Source organism: Lagenorhynchus albirostris, chromosome 10 (genome assembly GCF_949774975.1).
Source record: "Lagenorhynchus albirostris chromosome 10, mLagAlb1.1, whole genome shotgun sequence".
NCBI lineage: Eukaryota > Metazoa > Chordata > Mammalia > Artiodactyla > Delphinidae > Lagenorhynchus > Lagenorhynchus albirostris.
The window spans coordinates 45,144,071-45,169,170 of NC_083104.1; the positions used below are offsets into that span (position 1 = coordinate 45,144,071).

At 45.9% G+C, this 25,100-nt stretch overlaps 1 protein-coding gene and 1 pseudogene across 16 annotated transcripts in view; one reads left to right on the forward strand and one right to left on the reverse strand.

The window, feature by feature from the left end:
* Positions 1-25,100, forward strand: part of TRAK1 (trafficking kinesin protein 1) — a 104,288-nt gene that overhangs the window by 34,303 nt on the left and 44,885 nt on the right. The gene's annotated exons all lie outside the window — the stretch shown is intronic.
* Positions 1,907-24,556, reverse strand: LOC132527378 (hypoxanthine-guanine phosphoribosyltransferase-like; annotated as a pseudogene).

Here is a 25,100-nt window from a genome sequence, read left to right on the forward strand (position 1 = left end):
TGATGTTTGTGGCCTTTACAGACTCATCCCCTTTCCTTTAACTGTTATTAGCTATCTTTTCTTTTTGGTGTTCGAATTATCACAAGCGGGCTGGTGATGTCCTTTTAAGCAGGTGCCTATACCTTATCAGTTCTACCCCAGACCTTTTGGAATGGTCTTTTGCTTTTGTGCAACATGCTACTGCAGGCCTGTCTTGAATTTTCCTGCCCAAAGACGTGGAATCAGCAACTCTCCAAGGAGCTCTGTCAAGATTTAACCCAAATCTGGGCACCAGAATGTTGCTGTGCTGGGGCTGGGTGGAATAGTGTCCTAGTTGGGCCGCTTTCTTGACAGAGCTGACAATACAGGCCTACCTCGTTTTACTGTGCTTTGCAGATAACTGCATTTTTTACAGATTGAAGGTTTTTTAACGAACAAATCTGTCAGCACCATTTTTCCAACAGCATTTGCTCACTTTGTGTGTCTGTGTCACATTTTGATAAATCTCTCAATATTTCAAAAGTTTAAATTATTATTATATTTGTTATGGTGATGTGATGAGCGATCTTTTTTTTTTTTTTTTTTTGCGGTATGCGGGCCTCTCACCGTTGTGGCCTCTCCCGTTGCGGAGCACAGGCTCAGCGGCCAGGGCTCACAGGCCCAGCTGCTCCGCGGCATGTGGGATCCTCCCGGACCGGGCACGAACCCGTGTCCCCTGCATCGGTAGGCGGACTCTCAACCACTGCGCCACCAGGGAAGCCCGTGATGAGTGATCTTTGATGTTACAGTTGCCAAAAGATTACCACTTGCTGAAGGCTCAGATGATGGTTAGCATTTTTTTTAGCAATAAGTTATTTTTAAATTAAGGTATGTACATGTTTTTAAGACATAATGCTATTGCACACTTAATAGACTACAGTATAATACAAACATAACTTTTATATGCACTTTGAAACCAAAAATTTCATGTGACTTGCTTTATTGCGATATTTGGTTTATGAAAGTGGTGGTCTGGAACCAAAAACGCAGGATCTCTGAGGTATACCTATAGAATTTTTTTTAACATCACAAAAAACACATTGGTAATTTTAACTTAACTCTTACTCTCCTGATCATTTTTAATATCGTTCTTAAAAATATCTTTTCAATTTGTTTTCTCTGTGCGATGCCAACTTGAGCTATCTCCTTTAATTCTACCCCTTCTTTTTTTTTCTTTCAAATTTTATTTGTAAATACTCCTTGACTGTTTTCTCAATTATTTTTTTTCTTTTAAAGAGACAGCCTTTATTTTAAGGATTTTTACATTGAAGACTTCAAAAAGTGGTAGGTTTTTAGAACTTATTGACCCGTATTTAAAAGGAACTGTTGACAAAGATTCGCCAGAAATAATCTGAACAAACGGGAAAATACAGTTAATACTACTGAAACCTACTAAAATAATTCCAGGACATATGGTTTATCCGACATAACGATACCTCTAAATGCTGTCACTGATATGAAACTGACTGCTTCTTTTCTAAACGCACAGTGGTATAATTAACAATATTCAGTCACTTCTGTTCTTTCCTGAATATATAAAAGTTAAAATACCAATTAAAAAACTAATATATTCTTCTCTTTAAATGTTTCTTACAGATACAATTTCAATATTTTCATTAAATAGTGGTGTGGTTTAAGCGATTTTTCATTCACAAGTCAAACAACAATCCACCCAAAGGGAACTGAGAGTCTATAGGCTCATAGTGCAAATAAAGAGTTCGCGGATGCAGCCACTGACCTTTCTAAAATACAAAACGGATAAAGTTCTTAGAGGATACATTCAGTAAGCTCTACTAAGCAGCTGGCCACAGAACCAGAACATTTAATCATTTTCCTGGTGATTTCCGTGGGACCCCAGATGTTTCCAAACTCAACTTGAACTCTCATCTTAGGCTTTGTATTTTGCTTTCCCAGTTTCGCTAATGACAAACATGATTCAAATTCCTGAAGTATTCATTGTAGTCAAGGGCATATCCTACAACAGACTTGTCTGGAATTTCAAATCCAACAAAGTCTGGTCTATATCCAGCACTTCGAGGGGTCCTTTTCACCAGCAAGCTTGCAGCCTTGACCATCTTTGGATTATGCTGCTTGACCAAGGAAAGCAAGGTTTGCATTGTTTTGCCAGTGTCAATTATATCGTCAACAGTCAAGATATTCTTCCCAGTTAAAGTTGAGAGATCATCTCCACCAATTACTTTTATGTCACCTGTTGACTGGTCATGACAGTAGCTCTTCAGTCTGATGAAATCTACAGTCATAGGTCTAGATCTATCACTGTTTCTGTTCATTTGATGTTATCCAGCAGGTCAACAAAGAATTTATAGCCCCCCTTGAGCACACAGAGGGCCACAATGTGATGGCCTCCCATCTCCTTCATCACATCTCGAGCCAGCCGTTCCGCCCTGTCCATAATTAGTCCATGAGGAATAAAAACCTTTTCCGAATCCTCAGCATACTGATTAGGTCTACAGAATAAATCTAGGTCATAACCTGGTGCATCATCACTAATCACGACGCTGGGACTGCGGGTCGCCGTAATGGAGCCGGCTGGCGTGCGGTCTGAGGGCCGTCTGGGGAGGAGAAGCCGGCGGCTGGCCGAGCAGGAGGCGGCGGCGCGGCGGGAGGCGTTGGGAAAGCAGAGCGGCCCGCCCCAGCGCTCCGGCCGCCGCTGCTCAGAGCCCAGGCCTGTTTTCTCAATTATAAACAGAAAAGGCTTTGGAGGTGGTTGGTGCCCGGTTTGGATTCAGTTGCTCTTGGTTTTTGCTGAGTGATCCTGGCCAAGTGAGTTCAACTTTCTGAGCCCCCTTTCCTTGTCTGCCCAATGAGGGGGTATTAGGTAGCAGGGGTCTGAGGCGTGAGTGAGCTGTAAAGGGCTGTTGTCTGATGTGCAGTCAGCATTTCTTAAATAGTGTTGTGTGAACATGAGGGTGAGTGAGGGGGTCTTCTCTGAGGCTGCTCCTGGGACCAGTCCCGATTCCTGATCCTCCTGGGGTGGGGCAGTGATGGGGGGGAGCCCAGGAACATCGGAGGAGGAGGTGCTTTTTCAGCTGCAGTAAGCCTGGGCCAAGGGAGGGCTGTAACTCTCTCGAGTCGTGGGAATGTTGGAGGAAAGTGTGGATTTGAAGGCAGAGAAACCTGTATTTTAACCTCGGAACCATCTCTGCAGAGTTGTGGATGGATTACGGCATCCTTCTGAGCCTATCACATGGCAGTTTTGGTATAGAGGTTCAATTTAAAATTTGCTCAAGGCCCATAAAGTTCACCCATAAATGATGCTGTTTCCTTATTCATACACATTCTGCTTTCTTTCGCATTTTCTGAGAAAGTAAATTGGGAGACTTCCCTCGTGGCGCAGTGGTTAAGAATCTGCCTGCCAATGCAGGGGACACATGTTCCATCCCTGGTCTGGGAAGATCCCACATGCTGCGAAGCGGCTTAGCCCGTGCGCCACAACTACTGAGCCTGCGCTCTAGAGCCCACGAGCCACAACTACTGAAGCCCGTGCGCCTAGAGCCCGTGCTCCGCAACAAGAGAAGCCACCGCAATGTGAAGCCCGCGCGCCGCAACGAAGAGTAGCCCCCGCTCGCTGCACCTAGGGAAAGCCCGCGTGCAGCAACAAAGACCCAACGCAGCCCCAAAAAATAAATAATTAATTAATTTTAAAAAAAAGTCAATTGGGTATATGCAGTCTTCGGATTTGTTGTAAGTTGTGTTCAGTAATTTGTAAATGGCCTCACCCCACCCCCAGATTACCACTTCTGCTCATTACTGTGAACTCAATGCCTTCTAATGAATTATGCTGGGAAAAGCTAATAAATGACCTTTCTACCTCATTTCCCTAATTACAGCTTAGAAAATTGTACTCTCTTTTTAATTGCTCATACTGGCTTGTTTCCTTTTTTAAGGAATTAGAGTGATGAAGATGATCCCAACTAACATTTATCGCAAACTCACTTTGTCCCAAGGCACTGTGCTAAGTGCTCTGCCATGCATTAATTAATTAACGCCTCGCCCCATCTATGCGGCAGGTATAGTCACCCCATTGAGCAGATAAGACTCAGGTGTCTAAGAAGTCACAGAGATGGGAAATGAGGATCCTGGACCAAACTTCAGGCCGCCCAACTCCAGAAGCTCTGCTCTTAGCTATGAAGCTAAACTGCCTGCCATTAGTTGACCATCCATCCATCCATCCATCTGTTGATTTTTTGCTTTTATGGTGATGTGGGATGAATAAAATATTTTTGAAACTTGTAGCACTGTGAGGTAAATGGGCCCAGCCTTTGTTTAAGGGGTTTCTAACTGCACCTAACTTTTCTATGATGCTTTGTGGAGTTTGCATTTCCCGTTCCTTTATTACATCTTCATTTTGAAAATTAATATTGGACTCTCCCCGCCCCGAATATTGGATTGAACTTGTTGAACATGCTGATTTTGGGGAACCTGTTAACTGTTGATCGGTTTATTTATGAGGCCTATAATCATCTTTTTAGAAACACCTTAGGGAACTTTAAAAAAATAAAGTCTCGGAAAACCTTAGGACACCAGCCCCAGCTCACCTGTCATGAGGAATGACATCTGAGAGGTCGCCTAGTGGTTTGCTGTGGGGCTCTTGAGACGTGCCATCATTGCCAGGAAGAGGCATGATAAGGACCAAAGGGAGAGATGAGATATGTTCAGATAATGGGGGCAGTTACAGTAGGAATTAAAATCATTGGCTGCTGACTTTAATTAGGTGAATGTCCTAGAAAATTTTAAATGTGTATCCAAGTTAGGGTCTGAGGAGGGCGCGCGTGCGCGCACGCGCGCGCGCGCGCGCACACACACACACACACACACACGCACACACATACACACACACTGTAAAATCTACCCCCCACCCCAATCTGTCTATTCCATTGAAGAGCCTTGCCATCCAGTGTAGTCTGGGGACCAGCAGCATTGCTATTATGTGGGCGCTTGTTAGAAATGCAGAATCTTGGGCCCAACTGCAGACCTGCTGCCTCAGAATCTGCACTTCAGCAAGAGCTCCAGGTAATTCACATGCACGTTAAAGCCTGGGAAGCCCTGCCCTAGAGGGATGCCTTTTCCTCCAAGTTCATTCACTGAGGTATCATATGCCATTGGAAGGATAAAGGGAAATTGTCCCCGTTTGGTCACTGTGGAAGGAAAGAAGCTTGCCCTCCCAGTGGTGGTTGAAGAGTCCTTTTATTATTACTCGTTCACAAATTATACAGTCTTGAGTAGAAAGTGAAGAGGAAAACTGAATCAAGGCCACACTTGTTGCTGTTGCCACCAACAGATGGTTACAGTACCTGGCTAACAGGCTGGTGAGGTTCTGTAGGTAGTTCTGCTTTAGGGCAGTGGTTTTCCGAGAGAGAGTTTGCTCCCAAGGGTCATTCGGCAGCATCTGGAGACATTTTTGGATGTCACATCTACAGAGAGAGAGGGTGGTGCTTCTGGCACCTAAATGGGTAGAGGCCAGGATGCTGCTAGAGCAGGACAGCGCCCCGCAACAAAGAATTATCTGACCCTAAATGTCAGTAGTGCTGTGGTTGAGAAACCCTGCTTTGGGGAGTGAGTTTAACTTATAGGAAGTCTCAAATCTGTTTAATTATCCCATTACTCATTTAAAAGAAATATCTCAAACATGCCAAACACTTAGGACTCATAAATGTTAACTTCACTTTTTTTTTAATAAATAAAACGTTACCGATGCATTTATAAGTACAATTTCAAAGTCCCATTCCTTCACTCTTTCCCCAGAGGGAACCACCTTCCTGAGGGTGGGCTGTTTCCTTCGGGTGTGTATTTTTGTACCTTGATTACACATATAAATGCCCATGAAAACAGCCTATTGTATTGCACGGGCCCCTTTGTAATGGCTTTCTCCTCTATTTGTATGTTGCAGGCTCTTTTTCTAGGAGTTTGAGCAAAGGCATGAGCAGAGAACAGGACTGTATCTAAATGAAAACGTTTCCATTTTCTAAGTATTTTACATTTCCTTTAGGTGGTCGTTAAAATTTTTAAGAAAACGTGCTTAATGTTTAAAATCAGGTTGAGGAAAGAAGTAATGGTTGCAGATTTTTAAAGGTGGCCTTTTCAAATGCAGATTCTGTAGTGACCCAGAATTAAGCAAATAAACTTGTGCTGACATTTGTTGGAGGGTACGATGGTGGTGAGGTCCCTGGTGCTGCCCCCCTTTTCCACCTGCACCCTCCTTTCTGCCAGTGCGGCACCTCTCAGCCCCTGCTCCCAGCATCCTTGGAAGACATTTCCTCCATCTCTGCATCATTTTTCAGAGCCGGCCTGTTTCTATGGCAACTGTGAGATTGAAAGATGAGCGGGAGCGGGAGGCGAGGCTGGAGTGAGACCTCAGGGTGGTGGTGTGTGTCCCTGACGTCACCTTCTGTGCTTCTGGATAGGACGATTCTGGCTACTCCCATTCAGGCCTGCTGGCTGGTGCCGCTTTATTAGCGGGGCTGCCAGGGTCTCTGATAGCTCTGCAAATTGCCTTTCTTTCTGCTCCTCCGACCCTCCACAATTTTTCTTTTCACTGCCCCTTTTCTGTTTTGGCTCCAGACTGTCATTAAGAATGCACAGCTTAATTCTGGCGTGTTTTGGGACGCTCTTCTGCCCAGTGTTTTGGAAGGGCGGGGAGGCATGGCAGCGTTTCACTTGACGTCGATGGCGCCGTGAAGTGCATTCTCTCCTCTGCAAGAATACTGACTATGCAGAAATTTATCGAAGCGGATTATTATGAACTAGACTGGTATTATGAAGAATGCTCGGACGGTAATTATGACTCCTGCAGAACAGAGCGGGGATGTGTAGGGCCATTGTCTCCTTCGGGGGAGGGGGTGTCCTGGAATCTTCCTGGGGAGACGGGAAGAAGGAGGGCCACGGGACCAGCACCGCATGGCTCTGACCCTTGCGAAGGCATGGTGGAGGAGACAGCAGGTGGGCAGGGCTCGTGATTGTGGGAGGCTCCTTGGCAGTTTGGAGGTGGTGTTGGTGTGTGATGGGCTTGTGAACATCACACTTCAGTGTGATTGGATTCTCTCTGGGGTGATGCGTGTGTGTGTGCGTGTGCGTGTGTGTGTGTGTGTGTGTGCGCGCGCGCGCGCGCGCAAGTGGAGATGTGGTCCTCGTTAGGGTTCAGGGACTAGTGTCTTCAGGAAGTGGTCCTCTGCCCTGGGAGAATCCACCCTTTTCTGAGCCCAGACTTGGGGGCACAGGGGAGGCTGGAGAAAAGGCAGAAGCAGCCTCCCACCTGGCAGACAAGTCAAATGAATTTTCCTTGTGGGCTCCCAGAGATGGGGGTGGGAGATGTTGGGAGGGGCTGGAAGAGCCTGTATCCTCCGCTGTGTGTGCAGGGAGGGTGTGGCACATTCCAGAGGAGACTGGGTGGAGTTTATGTGGCTGGATCGGCCTCAGGAGGTTCTAGGCATCAGGAAATTGCACTGAGGTGCATTCTCAGGCTACAGGGGAGGAGCCTCGGGCTCCTGTGCTGTTCGCGTCAAAGTGTATATGACACAGTTAACCTGTCGTCTTTAATTTCTTTTTTAAAGTGACTCAATCTATGCCTTTACGTAGACACACACAAAAAGGACACAATTAATATATATACTTAGAGGGTCCATTCCCCCAGTGATGATACGTTCCCAGCCTCACACGAGCCAGTAATAGGTAAGGTAACTATCTGGTTTTTAATTGAATCTGGAGTTTCAGTCTCTCTAACATGACTACATTTGATTAACCTGAATGATGTAACAGGCTGGGACCTGACCTCATTAGTAAGCTAAGAACTACATAATTACCTCGTTATCTGCTGATTTGTGCCTTGACTATGGGCTGCAGGAAAAGGGCCAAGAGCCTTTCTTAGTGGGGGTGAATGGATATTTAAATGTGCTGAGAAACTTCCCTAGCTGAGCCCCACCATCCCCAAGCATTAGATGAAGACCTTGCCATGTTGAGTCCCTGTGCATCTTTAAACATCCTGAGTAATGATGATGGTGGGCAACTTCCAGGGTCATGAGGGAAAAAGATGACTCAGTTTTTTCTCTTTTGGGTATATTATTCTTGAAGCAAGTTCCCATCCTATTACCCAACTCCAGGAGGCAATTATAGGTGTGCTTCTTTTCAGAATCCATCATTGACCTCTTGAAGTTTTCTTGGTGATTTGTGACTCGCTGAATCCTCCATAACTTTTTAAAGTATGGACCACAGGGTCACGGAGCATTGGTTACAGCAGAGGGCCTGTCTCACAGCCCGGGGATGCACTGGGTGTGGCCATGGCTCCCACGGAGCCATCCTGGAAGTGAGGGAGGAAGGTTTCTTACTGTCTTGACCCAATTGCGACACCGTCCAGCTCTGTTTACACCCTTGTCTGAGGAAATGAAGCCAGTCACTCTCGGTGGTTAATCTGAAGGGTGAGAGGAGGCCTGCTCTTATCTGAGTGTCTATCGGAAGGATTTTCTTACCCAGCCATTTCTCGGTTGAGTCTTTTGGCCCCGAGGCAGCCAGATCTCTCTTCTTCCAGCAGAAAAGGAAAATGGAAGAAGAGGCAGCTCATCTGTCCAAGGGTAAATAAATGTTGATTGCAATTACTGTCGGAATTACGTTGAGTAAAATACTTGCCTTTATCCTCCATCCCAATTTAGATGAAGCAGAGAAGGCCACTGGGACGGAATTTACTGTGGCAACTGACATTTTCGTAATCCCCGTTACATTTCGTTTTAAAGATAGTTAAGGAAAGCAGGGAATTAAAGGAATGGAAGCTCAGAACTAATCTGGTTTAGGAAACCCCACAAAAGGGGGTGGAATTCAAGAATATGCTAATGTTGTCGTTACTTGTTTATACGTGTCTAACTAGGGTTCTTTCCTGACCTCGGCAGGTTAGTCTGGAAACGAAGGCAATTTGCCTTTGTGTTTATGCATCTTTAAAATTGCAAATCAGTCTTTGAGTAACCCTTTCATCTCCTGGTCCGGAACTTCCTGGTGAGGAGGCCAGGTAGGAGTTAGACACACAGCGTTGCTTTGTCTCTCTTATTATTTGCCATTCGAATCTTTAGTGAGGGAAGCTTCTAGGGAACTTTCCATACTAATAACAAAAGATAAGTCATATGTTTTGAAAAAGATGCAAAATCATCATTTATGTCAGAGTTACCGACTCGCACTTAAATTGCAGGGTGAGCACCGAAAAAGTAATACATATGGGTGGGAATATAGATTGCAGGATGATTAGAGACCCCTCTTTTAAAGGTGGAATTAAGAAATGGCTGCTTTTCTCTTTCCTCTTTGAGGTTTAGGAGAGCTTTATCCAGTCCACTGATTGTATCCTTCCCCCTTAATCAGTTTTAGTTGTGGAGTCTAATACTCTGTGTCCCCCACTACCGCCCAAACAAGGGGTATGGGGCAGGGGCTTAGAATAGTAGGAAATTGGAGGGGTTGATTGCCCAATACCTTAAGGTAATTTTTAGAGGTTTGAAATAGCTAGCGATCAACAGAGTACAGCAGTGGTCTTTGCAGAATTTTCACACATGTACTCAGTGTTTACCATTTAAACTCTAGCATCAGAAAGAGTGGATATAGGTATATGTATAACTGAGTCACTTTGCTGTACACCTGAAACTAACACAACACTGTAAATCAACTCTACTCCAATGAAAATGAAAACAACAACAACAACAACTGTAGCGTCAAACAGGGTCCTGGTTACCTACGTTGGCTGTGTCCCACCTCTCATTGCAGGAACCTCTAAAAGCTGGCAAATAATGGCAATCATTCGCTTATTAAAAAAGCAGATTCCCAGACTAACTCCAGACCAGGAGAGGCCCTGAGAAATCTGAATCTTTAGTGCATGCTTTCGGTGATTCCTTACATCAGGTGTGTTTGGGAAACTATGCCAGTGTGAGTGGAGACCATTCCTGGGCACAGGGGTCTGGAAGATAATTCTTTATGTCTGTCACGAAATCCTATGTTGTTTCTTGGCTACACTGGTCACTTAAAAAAAGTATGCTTATAAAGAGTGTGAGGCTTTTTTAATTTTCAGAAAGGCTTGGGTTCAATTATATATGTCCCTAAGTTAAAGAAATGGAGTGCACTTTTTTTTTTAAAAGAAGATGTTGGGGGTAGGAGTTTATTAATTAATTAATTTATTTTTGCTGTGTTGGGTCTTCGTTTCTGTGCGTGGGCTTTCTCTAGTTGTGGCAAGCGGGGTCACTCTTCATCGTGGTGCGAGGGCCTCTCACTATCGCGGCCTCTCTTGTTGTGGAGCACAGGCTCCAGACGCGCAGGCTCAGTAGTTGTGGCTCACGGGCCTAGTTGCTCCGCGGCACGTGGGATCCTCCCCGACCAGGGCTCGAACCCGTGTCCCCTGCATTAGCAGGCAGATTCTCAACCACTGCACCACCAGGGAAGCCCTGGAGTGCACTTTTGTAGTTATTCTAGAAATAGGTAGAATGCCAGAAAAGAGTGCTGGCCTGGAGTCTGCCTTTGGGGCCTGTTTTGCATTCTGCATGGCTGTGTGGTGTTAAAAAGCAAAACTCAACGGATAAATATAAAGATCAAATTGGCTTTCTTCAGCGATTCATGAATTGAGCAGCATCCCGTCTAGCAAGTAGAAAGGATCTCTGAGGAGCTGTATAAAATGGAAGGCTTTTATAGACAGATGGGAGCAGGGACAGGGAAAAAGCAGATTATCTCTCTTTCTTTGGGGGATGGATGGGGTCTATCGGGCAGATTACCTCATTACTGCTGACCGGGAAATTCCAGACGGACTGGTTAAGACTCCATTCCTGGGAGAGGCTGAAACTGCGTTTAGGTCAGGTATTAAGTCTTGGTTGGCTGCCCTGGGGCTTAGCACGAGCAACTCCATTTGGGGCCTGTTGTTTCTTTTTACCAGTGGTTGGGTACATCCTGGGACCCCAGTGAGCCTCTGTCAACCCAGCTTTCTCATCTGGCAAGTGGGGGTAACTACGTTGGCCAGAACCATCGCGAAGGAGGGTAATGCGTGTAAATAAAGTAAAAACTCTTTGTGATCGGCTAAGTGCCAGGCCAGTGCTTAATTTTATTTTTTCAGAAATAGTACTAGTTATTAAGTTCTTTTTAAAAATCCTTTCAAAAGGTAATTGGTATTTTGAACAAGGTATCGTATCTTGGGAATTCCCTGGGGGTCCAGCGGTTAGGACTCCACGCTTTCATGCTGAGGACGCAGGTCCAGTCCCTGGTCGGGGAACTAAGATCCCACAAGCTGTGCAGCGCAGCCAGAAAAAAAAAACAGGTGTAGTATCTTGACCACCTGTTTCTTGCTGCAATCTCTTTTGTAATCATCCACCGTCGTGTCCCCTTTTACAACATTATAGGTTTGAATGTCACAGCAGGAGGTGGTCTAATTCATACTGGTTTTATAAATGGGGACACTCAGGCAGATTGCGCAGTGGTTGTTTTTAGGACTTCTTATTCCATAATGAAAATCCACAGCATGACACACAGGTGGCACGGGTGCTGTTCCCGGACTGCAGTGACCTCTAAAATGTCACCCAGGCTCAGGGTGGCTGGTTTGCGAGCGAAGTTTTGTCAGAGGTATTTTAAGCATTAATTGAAAAACTGTTACTAGGCTTTTGAGATGCTTTTCTAACTTTCCTGCACTTGTGTTCAGACATGTAAACAGGCCCCATTTTTCATGTGTGTTTATTGTGGGACGCACCATTGGAGGTAGAGGCTGACTTTCCCTTTCCAACTCAGCAGTCTTCTGAATGGCTGTTAAGATGATTTAAAAAAAAAAAAAAGAACTAAATGTAAATGTATGACGTAGCTGTACATTTTTATCAGCAACTTTGGTAAAGCAGAGATAACGTCCTCCCTCAGATGTAGAAGCGGAGGACTAGAGGACTGGTGAGAGGGCCAGAGGGAGCTTAGAGCCCAAGTTTTCAGAGCTTTGTGTTTCTCATTTATTTTTTTTAAATAGCATAAGTAAGGGCCTTGGAGAAGTGACCCTCAGTGACGGGCCACCCTGCTCTGTACAGGCAGAGAAGTAAAAGGACAGGGAGGCTCGTGGAGAGGAGCAGAATGCATGGGATACAGAGGGGAAGGAGACTCCTGGCAGAGGGTGGGGGGGGGGGTCAGCGGGAACAGGTTGCAGGGGAAAAGCAGGCCAAGCTGGCTGAGGAACATCAAGTTCATGTCTGAAGACGAGGGGCATGCCTGTCCAGTGGGGCTTTCTGTGATGATGGAAACGTTCTGTGCTGTCCAGTTTGGTAGCCACTAGCCCCATGTGGCTATGGAGTGTCTGAAATGTGGCTACTGCCACTGAATTTTGGATTTTATTTAATTTTAATCAATAGAGATTTCAATGTAAATAGCCCTAGTGGCTCGTGACCACTCTCTGGGCAGCGGAGGGTGGACTTCTGTGGGGTGTGCAGAATAAATCTGGAGAGGACACTCACAGGAAGAGCTCCCTCTGATTGGAGGGAGGCGAGTGACACTTGCCTTCTGTGGCCTTGAACGTTCCCGGACGTGGGTCAGAACCTGTGCCCTGCCCCCCTGCTCTGGGCCACGGCTCTAGTCCTTACTTCTGGGACAGCACACACTGTAGCTGCTTGACTGTCTGGGGTGAGCTGGGCCACCCCCAGCTCCACCTCCCATGTCCATGTCCCATGGTCCATCCGTCACCTGGCACAGGGATTCCCGGGCTTTCGTGCTGGTCTTTAGGGGTCTGTTCTGCTTTGACTTTTGGAAAGCTGTTCTCTCAGAGAAGGTACACTTTGTCCCATCTCTGCCTTTAACCTTGAAGTGAATGCAGATGGGGATGAGGTTGGAGAATTCCCTCACACCCCTGCAGAGGGAGGGAGGGAAGGAGGAAGGGTTTGAGGTGGGGAGTACCCCGAAGAATGAGAGAAATGGGGTGACCTGGGGAGGCTAGGATGGTCTTGTGTTCACAATGCCATGTCCTAAATTTATCTTTTAATTTACATGTATATATATTTTAATTATATAATATATAGAGACTTGAACATCATTTGCTAAAGGTAGCCTAGAATTGAGTTAAAAGGTGAGTATAACCAACTGGTTATGAGTAAAATCACTTAAAAGTATTTTCAGATATATGAAATCAGCTTTTTTTTTCGTTTATATATACTACAGCCCCTCCCACTAGCCTGCACATCTTATAGTCAATCTGATACTCACCGAATGAATAATGCACAAAGTGGAGCTTCCTCCCTCCCTCCCTCCCCTCCCAGAGCTTCAGACTCACTGTCCTTTGCATCGAGTTAACAAGCCCCAATCGTTAAAGAACGATTTTTTTCCCCTGAGTGTCTGCCTTTATAAACATTGTATTTAAGGCTTATGAAGATTTTCAAAATGTGATTTTGAACTCCCTGCTACTGAATTTCTACTGACCCTACTTTTTTTTTTTTTTTTTTTTTTTTTTGTGGTACGCGGGCCTCTCACTGTTGTGGCCTCTCCCGTTGTGGAGCACAGGCTCCGGACGTGCAGGCTCAGCAGCCGTGGCTCACAGGCCCAGCTGCTCCGCGGCATGTGGGATCCTCCCGGACCGGGGCACGAACCCGTGTCCCCTGCATCGGCAGGCGGACTCTCAACCACTGCGCCACCAGGGAAACCCTGACCCTACTTTTTACAAAGAACACATTTTTATCATCCTAAAATGTAGCAATCATTTTCAGGTTCCAGAAAAGTAACCTGGCAACGAGTATGTCTCTAGGTGTTAATTTCTTAATAAAATCTTTATTCTATTCTGGTTTTGTATTTATAGACACTGGTCTGTGGTCTTCTGTTGGTTTTTATGGAGGTAGCGATTCAGTTTAGCAGACGTTTTTAGCCGACTTAGCAGGATCTGCAGCCCTAAGGATTTAAAGATGGACGAGACCTGGTTCCTGAACTTGTGCAGAGAATTCTTGCTGACGATCTGGCCTCTGCTAGAGGCCCCCTTGGTTACCTGAGGGAGGTGACTGGGCAGAGAGGTGGTGTAGGTCTCCTGGTATAGCTTTTAGGAGCAGGGAGACGTGCCACAGTGTAGCGGGGAGGTGGCTGAAGCCCAGGAATTGTAGAATGTGCCATGATTCTCTGAGACACCATTGCTTCAGGCCACCTTTCAGTGCGTTTGATGGAAGGACCTGCCATTTCACTGTTACAGGCAAAATCAAACAGTGTGGAGGAATTGGTAGTGAGATGTGCAATAAAACTTGATTCTTTTCTCAGGCAACTTTGCAAACTATTAGGCTGTAGATTTTTTTCCCCTTATCCTGCCATTAGAAAAGATCTTTATAAATTGGGCCGTGTATACACAGATGTAGGGTGAGAGTGTGATTTACAAAACGCAGTTTAAAAAAGAGCAAATGCAATGTATTATTACCAAGAAAAACTGGGGTGAAGTAAGCTTAATACAAGTAGTGCTCACTGCAGTTTTTTCTTTTCCTCCTGCTAGAAACCAGAATGATCTTTTCCTTCCCTCTTCAGCCCTGTGTCATGCTGTTGTCACGGTCAGATTTGTCTCAAGTTTTGAAGCACGCCCACAGGAACTCTCTCACCTGAGGGAACTGGGCAATCAGTCACCAGGGCATCTCCTCCGCCAGAGCTCCACCTTTAGACAGGTGTGCCTGCTTGAGGCATGGATGGTATTGCCCTGTGCAGTTGCTGCGAAACTTCCAGGAAGCTACCATTCCTCATTGCTTCTGGGGGAGCAAAAGTGGAAGAAGAATCTGGATGCAGAGAGCTGGCCCAAGGCCGTGCACCTGCCTGCTCGCCTTCCTTCTGACTCCAGAGCACCCGTTAGGGCCACCCCAGGGCTGGGCAGGGCTTTCCCATTCCGATAGGTGCTTCTCCCCCCCTCCGCCCCGCCTCCTTCTGTGGGAGCCACCCCCTTCCGGGTCGCCTGGGCGCCAATGGGCCAGTGGCCCTGTGCACATTCTCCACTTCAGCTGAGCCAGGGCTTGTCCGTGGCCCCAGGCAAGGCCCAGCGTGCGCCCCGGGGGCCTCGGCCCCAATGCCTCCTCCGGGAGGGCAGCCAGGAGCTCCTTCAAGGACCGCTCCTTTGGGTGATGTTTTGGCTTTGGGGTGACTTCAGCAATGTCCCTAAGAGATGTGGGAGGAGAAGAAGAATATTTTGAGTGTGACTGCCAGGGTGAAGAGAGGAAGCCCATCCACAAACAGCCTGAAACCCTGGACCTCTTGGAGGAGGGTAAATTCTGTTCTTTTTGCCAGTCTGATCCTTTCCCTCTCAGTGTCTATGTAGGCCTGGCTGTTTCACTGATCTCACAGCAGTCTTTTATTTTCGTAGTGGGGTATAAGGTCAAGTACACACGTCTTACGTGGCGAATGTAAAGCTGCCAGGAGAGAAGCTGCGTTTCCAGCATCCTGGGAAGTCCCCTTGCCCCCCTTTCTTTCTAGTTTACACTTCCTTCCTGGGAGACCACTGTCCTGACTTGTATCACCTTAGATTTGTTTTACCTGTTCTCGATCTATGTAAGTGGAATCAAACAGTGTGTATTATTTTGTCTAGCTTCTGTTGCTTAACCGAGATCTTTGAAATTCATACTTTTTTTTTTTTTTTTTTGCGGTATGCGGGCCTCTCACTGTTGTGGCTTCTCCCGTTGCGGAGCACAGGCTCCGGACGTGCAGGCCCAGTGGCCATGGCTCAGGGGCCCAGCCGCTCCGCGGCATGTGGGATCTTCCCGGACCAGGGCACGAACCCGTGTGCCCTGCATCGGCAGGCGGACTCTCAACCACTGCGCCACCAGGGAAGCCCTGAAATTCATACTTTTTGCAAACGTCGGTAGTCCCCCCGCATGCACACACTTTATGGCATTCCAGCACTCTGTTTTAAGAGTTTTCATTGTTTTCTTCTGACTGAATGGCTTTTGGTTGGTTAATGGACAAGAAACTGAGTCATTATTAAATAATACGTTTTTGTTTACTTTAGGAAATTGTTTATTTTAAAAAATTATTAATCACCAATTTGAAATAGGGATTTTAAAAAAGTTTGGAAATATTTCAAATAGAAAAGTACAAGGGCTGACATTGAAATTACCTGGGAACTCACCACCAGGCTGTATCAGAGGGGTGCTGCTTTTGGAGAAGAGGGGGAGTGTTTTAAATAAAGATACACCTAAATGCTGAGTGTGAGTTTCCTAATTGGGCTTTTGGGGCTTTCACTCACAGCCCGGAAAAAGGGATTTTTGGGGGGGTGTTGTGAAAAAGAATGTTTAAAGAGTGACTGCAAGAAGTTCTTTAGGTCTTGAGTAAAAGCAATCAAAAAACTTTTTCAAAATTCTCCTCTGTGATGGCCTGTTTTCATGTCTCAGAATAACTTTTTATTTTTTAAATGGTTTACAATTGGCTATATACTGAAAGTGTTTTTCTTTTGAGGTTACTGCCCTGAAAATATTAACACTTCACCAATAGGACAGTTAAAAGAGTTTAATTGGAGAAAGGGGGAGAGCAGTGCTGAAACCTTGCACCCCCTGCCTGGTCCTTTCATGAAAGAGATGGTGGAGGTGAAAGGAGAGAGGAGTGAAAGACCGACTGGGACTGTGCATTTGTTGGGTTCCTGGAAGTGATCAAGAGAAAGGCCTCCCTCTGCTCTTAAGAACTAGGGCCAGCCCACGTTTCACTGGATCAGCTCGTGTCCCTTGAAGCTGGGCTGCTCAGCGTGCATCCTGCGTACCCACATCACCTGGGAGCTTGTTAGAAATGCAGACTCCCAGGCCCCACCCCAGACCTACTGGGTCAGAATCTGCATTTTAACAAGACCTTCAGGGGATTCCTATGCACATTAAAGTATGAGATGAGCGGCTGCCTAAAAGCATAGTAAGATCATTTTTAAAATCAATTATTGAACCATATGATTCTAAAATGAAAGGTTTCACTAGGTTCTAGAGCAGTATCATATATCCTTGTCAAGAGAAGAAAAATCATATTGTATGTATTTTATGTACATATATCTATATATTTTGAACTTTTTTTTTTAAACTGATAGCCAGATGATGATGATACCAGTGTTTAGTATGTACTTGCCATGTGCCAGGCACCATTCCAAGTACTTTAAGTGGATTCATGCATTTAATCCTTAAAATAACCATAAGAGGTTAAGTACTGTTATCATTTTCCATTTCATAGACTTATAAGAGGAACCTTCAGCAACTCTTCTAAAGTTACACAGCTCATAGGTGACTTCAGCCTACATAGAGTGGCTCTAGGGCCCTGCATAGACTGCTCTTAGGTACTGTGCTAGCAGTTCTCAAGGTAGGGTCCCTACACAGCAGCAGCAGCATCACCTGGGAACGGGTTAGAAATGCACATTCTTGGGCCCCGCCCTAGACCTGCGGAGTCAGACATGCTGGGGTGGGACCCAGCAATCTGGGTTTTAACACACCTTCTGGGTGATTCCAGTGCACCTCGTCCTGTGCTGGTCCACATCTCACAGATGACAGGGTCTCTACTTTGGGATCACATTCGATGGTAGGGGGCGGGGGGCGGGGGGAACAGTCTCTGTATTTGCCATCTTAAGATAGACTGTTACATTTCTCTTCCTTGTCTCTTCTTTGTCCCCATCCAATTTCCCTCCTTTCTGTAATAAATTTTTTTTTAGCTGTCCTGAAGGTGAAAATAATATTTTCAGGACAGTAACTGCAAAACAAAGATACAGTTGCCCCTCGGTATCAGCCGGGGATTGTCTCCAGGACCCCCTTGGATACCAAAACCCACAGATGCTCAAGTCCCTTATATAAAATGGCATAGTATCTGCATATAACCTACACACATCCTCCCGTATACGTTAAATCATCTCTAGACTACACATGATACCTAATACAATGTAAACGCTATGTAAGTAGTTGCCAGTGTGGCAAATTCAAGTTTTGCTTTTTGGAATTTTCTCTTTTCTGAATATTTTCAATCTGGAGTTAGTTGAATCTGCATATGCAGAACCCATGGATATGGAAGGCCAACTAGACTTCATTGTCAACATGCTTAATTTTCTTTGTAAATTGAAATTCACTAGACTTGTTCCCGGCCTGAAGGAAGTCTGTGGCGTAGATCAGGAAGACAGAGGTTTGGTTTGGAAGGCTTGGTTTCTGTGTCCAGTTTTGCTGGAAGCCTGACCTGTATCCCAGAGCAAGATGTTCACTGGGTGGGACCCTGTTTTCTTCTGACCCTGTGAATAGTGAGAATATGTGCAAGACATGGATGTAACCATGTTCCCTGGATTCTGAGGTGATCTAGGTGGTTTTCTATACCACTAATGGTTCTAAAAGAGATACTTCTGATTGAAAACTGAAGGACAAAATGAGTTTGGGGTAACACTCATATTGGTAGCCATGGATACAGGAGACATTTGTTGTTCCCTCCCAGGTCACCTTGTGGGGGTGATAGGCTTCCCAGGGTCACCCGTTTAATCTTCAAAACAGCCTTTGAAATAAGCATTACTCCCATTTTGCACTCAAAGAGACTGAGGCTCAGATATGTCGTCCAGAGTCCCAGGGCCACAAGCACAGAGCAGGGCCCTCGCCCTGCCTTGGGGTCTGCCCTCCGCCACACCCAGGCTCTCAGCTAGTAGAGCCTCGGGCCCTTGCCTCCCATTACCTCACGTCAATCCTCATAACCCACAAGGCACCCGGAGAAGCAGCTTGCTTGGCTCACAGCTGTCAGAGGCAGTATTGCTCTTTCTGTCTTCAGGAGAGAAAATACCTGGGCTCTGTGTCTTCTGGTCACTGGAGGCTTGCGTTGTGCAGAAACTGAGTCGATCTCAAGTGATTTCTTACTGAGTGGTGTTCTTGAAGACAGACTTTGCTTGTTTTCCCCCATCCCGTCTGCTCAGGATGAGCTGGAGCGGGGGGAATCTCAGTGATGCTGAGTGACATGGTGGTCACACCCCCTCTGTGCCCGAGTGGCGGCACCTACACCAGGAAAACACTGGTGAAGAGTGGAGTTTTGTCATCACTCCCTTGTGGTTTGTGGCATGGCAGTTTCCCTCAGCTTTCTCAAGGAGAGGCCTGAAGAAGCCCGACTAATGTTTTTTCACCTGGACGCTTCTGAGGCTGTTACCCAATTGCAAGCTTGGTCACTCGGTTCCTGGCAGGCGTCATTCAGGATTGCCTTCGGGTGGCAGGATTTGAAAAGAGCATGTGGCATGGTCTGGGGTTTACTGAGACCGCGGGACAGCGCACGTCCCCTCCTCAGAGGCGGCTGCTGTCAGTCTTTCGCACAAAGGGCAGTTTTCAGGTGCTGAGCACTAACCAGTAATTATCACCTGCAAAAGCTGAGATGAAAACGATGGCCAACGTCCCATGTCCAAATTCTCCAGATGGTTCCAAGGTGAAGCACAAGAAGCAGTGCAAATGGAGCTCATTCCTCCAGTTTGAGAGGGACATCCTGGGCTGCAGGGGCAAGGCTGGGCCATGTGGGGAATGGTGCCGCGTCCCGCTGGTGGTTGTGCTGTCTTGTGGGGTGGGAATGTCCACCCCATGGAAAGAGCCATCAGGCCTGGGCCCTGCGGTCTGTATTGATTCAGCGTGGCCAGCAGCACTGAGTCCCTACAGGACTGTCTCCTGTAGGGTCACGTTAGAGAAAGGAGCTGCCCTAGCTTATCAGCACTGACCTCAGCACTGTTACAAAGGTCTCTCTGCCCATGGTCTTCATCACCTTGGTTTCAGCCTAGGGTTTGTTTGTTAGTATCCATGGCTACTCCACGCGGGCCTCTGGTGACGTCCCTTGTTCAGGGCGGTTCTCTTTCTGGGGTGGGGGTACCAGCATCATCCCAGGGCTGGCCATGGGCAAAGCTGACCCACAGTCTGTGCATTTTGGGGTCCCCTCTCTGCCCTGCCCTCTTGGGGCACCTGTCCCCCAGTCCCCAGCCATCTTGTGTCTGAACTCCCCAAGAGCATTTTGTCACCTGGTACTTCCTGCTTGTTCCATACGAATTTATACATGTGTCTGACCTTCCCAATTAGGCCTCGAAGTCCTCGAGGGTAGGATTCATGTGTTTACTCAGCTGTGGTTAAGGGCCCCAACTTGGGGGTCAAATAGAATCAGACCCTCTCATGATAGCTCTGTGACCTTGTGCAGTTTCATGTCTAAAATGTAGGTAATAGTATTACTTCCTTCCTAGGATGAGGATAGACCCTGAAGGCGGGGTCTACACCCAGCACCTAGACATCTAGCACTTAGAGTGCTGGGCACACAGTGAGCGGTCCATAAGTGAGAAACTTGGTTATTACCAAGGAGGCCTTCATTCAATGCTCTGGTGATGAATGGCCACCATAGGTCAACTCTGAGTGTTCAAGGTTAGGGAAGGGTGGATGGTTATAGCACCCAACAGACCAGGTTCAAGTACATGCTTATGTCCTGTCTGGCTTTGGACGAGTCACTTAGCCCCTCTCTCTGTCTCATGGTGTTTCACGGGGGTCATATTTGTGTCATCGGGTTATTCTGGGTTTTAAGTGAAATAATATTTGTAAAATGCCCATGGTAGCAGTTAGCATGTTGTAAATACTTAATCGTTATTTCCTTTCTTCTTCCCGGCCTCTTCAGTAACTTGCTTTGGTGCCCTGCTCTCAGACTACCCTGGCAAGGGGAAGTGAGCCTGTGCAACCGTCACACTAAAATTTCAGCTGATGGTGATGTTGATGGGCAGGTAAATGTAGCCAGAGCTGTACGGTCAGGTCTCTGCTCTTGGCAAGACACCTCGCGCCCGCCTCCCAGTGCACAGACCCAGCACCATGCAGATGCTGGTCGTGGCCAAACAGACCCCTCTTCGCGATGGACTGGGCTCTAGGCCGGCCTCTGCCACCACGCCGTCCCACAGACCGTCCCTGAAGCTGCCATGATAAACCAGCACCTTCCACCTAAGAGCGGTCGTAGTAGCCAGCAGCCTGCCCATTTGCTTCTAGCTTAAGACCACAGCGGCTTATTAGTTGATGCCTTTCTGTTAATGCAGCTTCTTTCTTCGCAGCTTTGTGCCTCATCATGTCTTTGTGTCACACTGGATTTGAACTTGACTGCCTCTTTCCAGATGGCTTCTTTTTCATGCAGGAAGCCTGGCGGGGAGGGGATACCTCCCCTTTCCAAGACACATGCTCCTCTGGAGGTGATGAGCTATACACCAGGCTTTTATGTTTTCACCCCTCTCTGGGCCCTCTGGTTGCTTAGAAATGAGCCTTTCTTTGCAAAGACTGGTCTGGGAGTAAAACAAAACCTTCCATTTTTTTTGAGCATCAACCATGTGTCGGGCCCCAAATGAATAAGACTCAGCTGCCATCATGTGACTTATACGGGTGGGAAGGGACCTGGGACATTTGTAAGAATTGGGTTCGTTATGCTTCTGGCCATTTTTGACGTGAAGCCATTTAAACAAGAATACAAAGCATTTGTTCTGCCTTTTTTCGTTTTGTTCTAATTACTGACAAATGAGCATTGTTTTTTATTACCAGGTACTGTGGGCCTCACCCTACTCCTGTACACACTTCAAGGGCTGCATGAAAATAGTTAGGTTTTATTTGTTTTTTAAGGCAAATCATGTGTGTCTTATGGGTCTTAGTAGTTAATACACTTGGGTTTTGGGGCCAAGTCTAAATTATTTTGAAGATAGATGTTGAAGGGCAACAGGCAAAGGAAGGGCATGGCTGAATCTCCAAGAAGTGGCTGTAACTTGGGAGAAGGGTGGAAGAGTAAAACTGGAGAGAGCTGGCTCTCGGTTTTCTTATGGACGTATCATGAAATTCTTCTGCCATCTGAGCAAGTATTTATGACAACTATCTCTGTGTAAAATAGATAGCTAGTGGGAACCTGCTATAAAGCACAGGAAGCTCAGCTCGCTGCTCTGTGATGACTTAGAGGGATGGGATGGAGGGTGGGGTGGGAGGGAGGTCCACGAGGGAGAGGATATATGTATACATATAGCTGATTCACTTCATTGTACAGCAGAAACGAACCCAACATTGTAAAGCAGTTATATACTCCAATAAAAAATAAATACATAATAAATAAAATAAAAAATAAAAATAGTCTAGTCTGTGTGAGATAGATGAGTACCTTTATGTGCCGTTCATCAGTGCTGATTTTTCGAATGGATGATTTGCTATTCCTAAACAGTTTTGCTGTCTGAGAACATTCTTGTGGCCGGAGGAAGGCTCCGTCATGGGATCGTGGAAGAATGTGTTTACCTTGTCATGTTATGGGGACGTGGCTGGAATATGGCATAGGTAGTTCAGGGATGCTTTTTTGCATGTTATTTGGTGGTAACTTAAAATATTGAGGTATAATTTACATACTGTAAAATTCGCCCATTTTAAGTGAACAGTTTAGTGTTTTTTAGTAAATTTACTGAGTTGGCAACCATCACCATAATTCGGTTTTGGAACATACACATCTCCCTCCCGTCAGATCCTTCGTGCCTGTTTACAGTTAATCCCCATTCCTACTCCTACTAATCTCAGGGAACCAGCGATCTGCTTTCTGTCTCTATAAGTTGCCTATGCTGGATAGTTAATATGAATGGAGTCATATAATAGATGGTCTTTTATGTCTAGCTTCTACTGAGCATAACATTTTTGTTTGTTTTGGACACCTTTTGGGGGAAGTGGATTTATTTGGTAGAGCTCCCTTGGTCAGAAGTGGAACTTCTATTTGAAATACTGTTCTCCTGGAGAGAGAAACTTGTGACGGTTTATTTTAGATTGAGTATCTAGAAAACTGGTGTTTGAAAAGTGCAGCTTGTGTTTGTCTTCCTGTTTAAAGAGTCATTTGTTATTCCTCATTTCTCGGAAGAGAAACCCAAGACACACAATTACAGGAGTTTGCCCAGGGCCTCATGACCTTGGTAGAGTCTCCTATGAAAACCTCAGCCTCAGGGCCACAGAGTCAGGGATCTGACCTACACCGCAGATGCTTTTTGCTTTCTTTGTGCTTCTTAAACTTTGTTGATTTGTGCTGACCTCAGCCTTCCCCTTGCGTTCTTTGTGGCTCCTTAGTTTAGTTCAGGAGCCAGACTGGCCTCGGTTCAGTTCCCGCCATATGCAACCTCATTTGCTGTGACCTTGGTCGGGTCCTTAACTTCTCTGAGCTTCAGTTTCCTCATCCATGGAGTAGTCATCATAACAGCGCCTACCCTGCAAGATTGTTCTGGGAAGTAAACGAAAGAAGCACATTAAATCCCCAGACATAGCAGGGCCTCCATAAATGTTAGCTGCTGCCCCTGCTAGGAGTCTTCTTTTATTTTGAAATTCGCCATTTGCGAGCTGTGTGACATTGGATGAGTTAGTTAACCTCTCTGGGCCTCAGTTTCTCATTTGTAAAATGAGGTTAATGTGAGTGCCTACCCTGTAGTATTTATTGCTCTGAGAAATAAATGATATAATCCATCTAGAGGGCTAAGAACAAGGCCAGGCTGTAGACAGCATGCTTTGGTAAAAGTAGGCTGCTGCTGCTACTAATTTCTCTTAAAAGTTACCTCAGGAAGGACCCTCTATTGTAGTCAACTGCATATTTTTTGAAAAATATTTTAAGTAATGTTTTCCCCATCAGTGCATGATCACTACAAAAAAAAATTTTTAAGCGCAAAAAAGAATATTAAAATTGGTAATTCTATCCAAATATCAGTGTTTTTAATGGCTTTGCTGTTTTCTTGTGTGTATTGTAAATCCGTACGCCCCCCCGCCGGTGAGATTATATGTATTTTGAAAACATAACTGGAATAATAGTGCACATGCTTCCGTAGGAGTTTTTCATTTCTGCCTCTGACTTCTGTAGATGGGCTCTGTCAAAGACCTCAGAACCTCCCGGAGGTTCTCCCTGCATCTTCTGCACCCCAAGCCTCCGGTCACTGTGTATGTGGTGACACTATGTGCCTGACTGGTTAATGCTGGAAAAAACCCTGGCCCAGGTGTATGTTTTATCGGGTTCAATTGTTAAAGCATGTTAAATATTTCTACAATTAGCTTTATAAAAGGGCGACACAAGGGGTCCTTGTGCTGGGGGATACAAGAAACTACACAGGCGATAACATCATTAGAGCTTAATATTCACACACACACATGCACACTCACAATCACACGTGCGCTCGCGTGCGCATTCAAGTAAAATGGGGAAATCGAGTAAGATTCCTGGATTGTAGCAATGTCAGTACGCTGGTTGTGAATATAGTGTTACAAAATGTTACTGTTAGGTGACACTTAAAGGGTATATGGGATCTCTGTGTTATTTCTGACATCTGCATCTGATTATCTACACGTGATTAACGACAATGATCTCAATTTTTAAAAAATAGCTTCAAAAATATAAGTATAATTTCCGTTTAATACAATCCCAGAGCAAAAAGCTGCTCTGAATCTTGTTCTCTTATGTTAGGGTGACATAGTACCAAGATTAGTTTAAAATGTAGCCTGGTTGTCTTTTTTTCCAGGAAAGCAGAGAACTTGATCCTTTGAGGAGAGCAAGGGGGACATTAGCTGGCCCTAGAGTCGCAGCACAAACTTCAACAGAGAGGCCTTTGTACCCGCCGGTAGATGACAGGGGACGCCATGCTCATCCTAGAGGGACCTGGCTAGAGGGCTCCCGGGTCTTGTCTGTACCGTTGCAGAGCATCACAGCTGTGCAGCATGAAAACCACCTCCTGTCCGAGGCACAGGAATCTCCACTTAAGGATTTCTTGTGACCTGGAGCTGATGATCTATTTAGAGCAATTTGAGCTGGACTCCATCTCCATCAAATTAAATTCTGGTTCAAAGCAACCCTGTACATCTCCCTTGCTTTTCCTTGTGGGAAGAGAAGGAAAATGCCTGAGGCAATGCTCCCTCCAGTGGCTGGAGGGTTCCTGCCATAAACTGGGTGGAGGAGAGGCCAGCAAAGGAACCTCTGCTCATCCCCCCAGCCCCCAGCTCTGCGGGCCCTGTGTTGGGAGGGTTTCAGATTTGGAACCAGATTTCAGGTCTCCTCCTTAAGCTAGAAAATCATTCCAACAGATCAGATTTCTCTGCGCTTACCCACTAGGATGATCTCTACTTGGATTTATAAAATATTTAGAGACCTATCGCTCTCCAGTTGCAGTTAGCCATTAGTAACGCTAC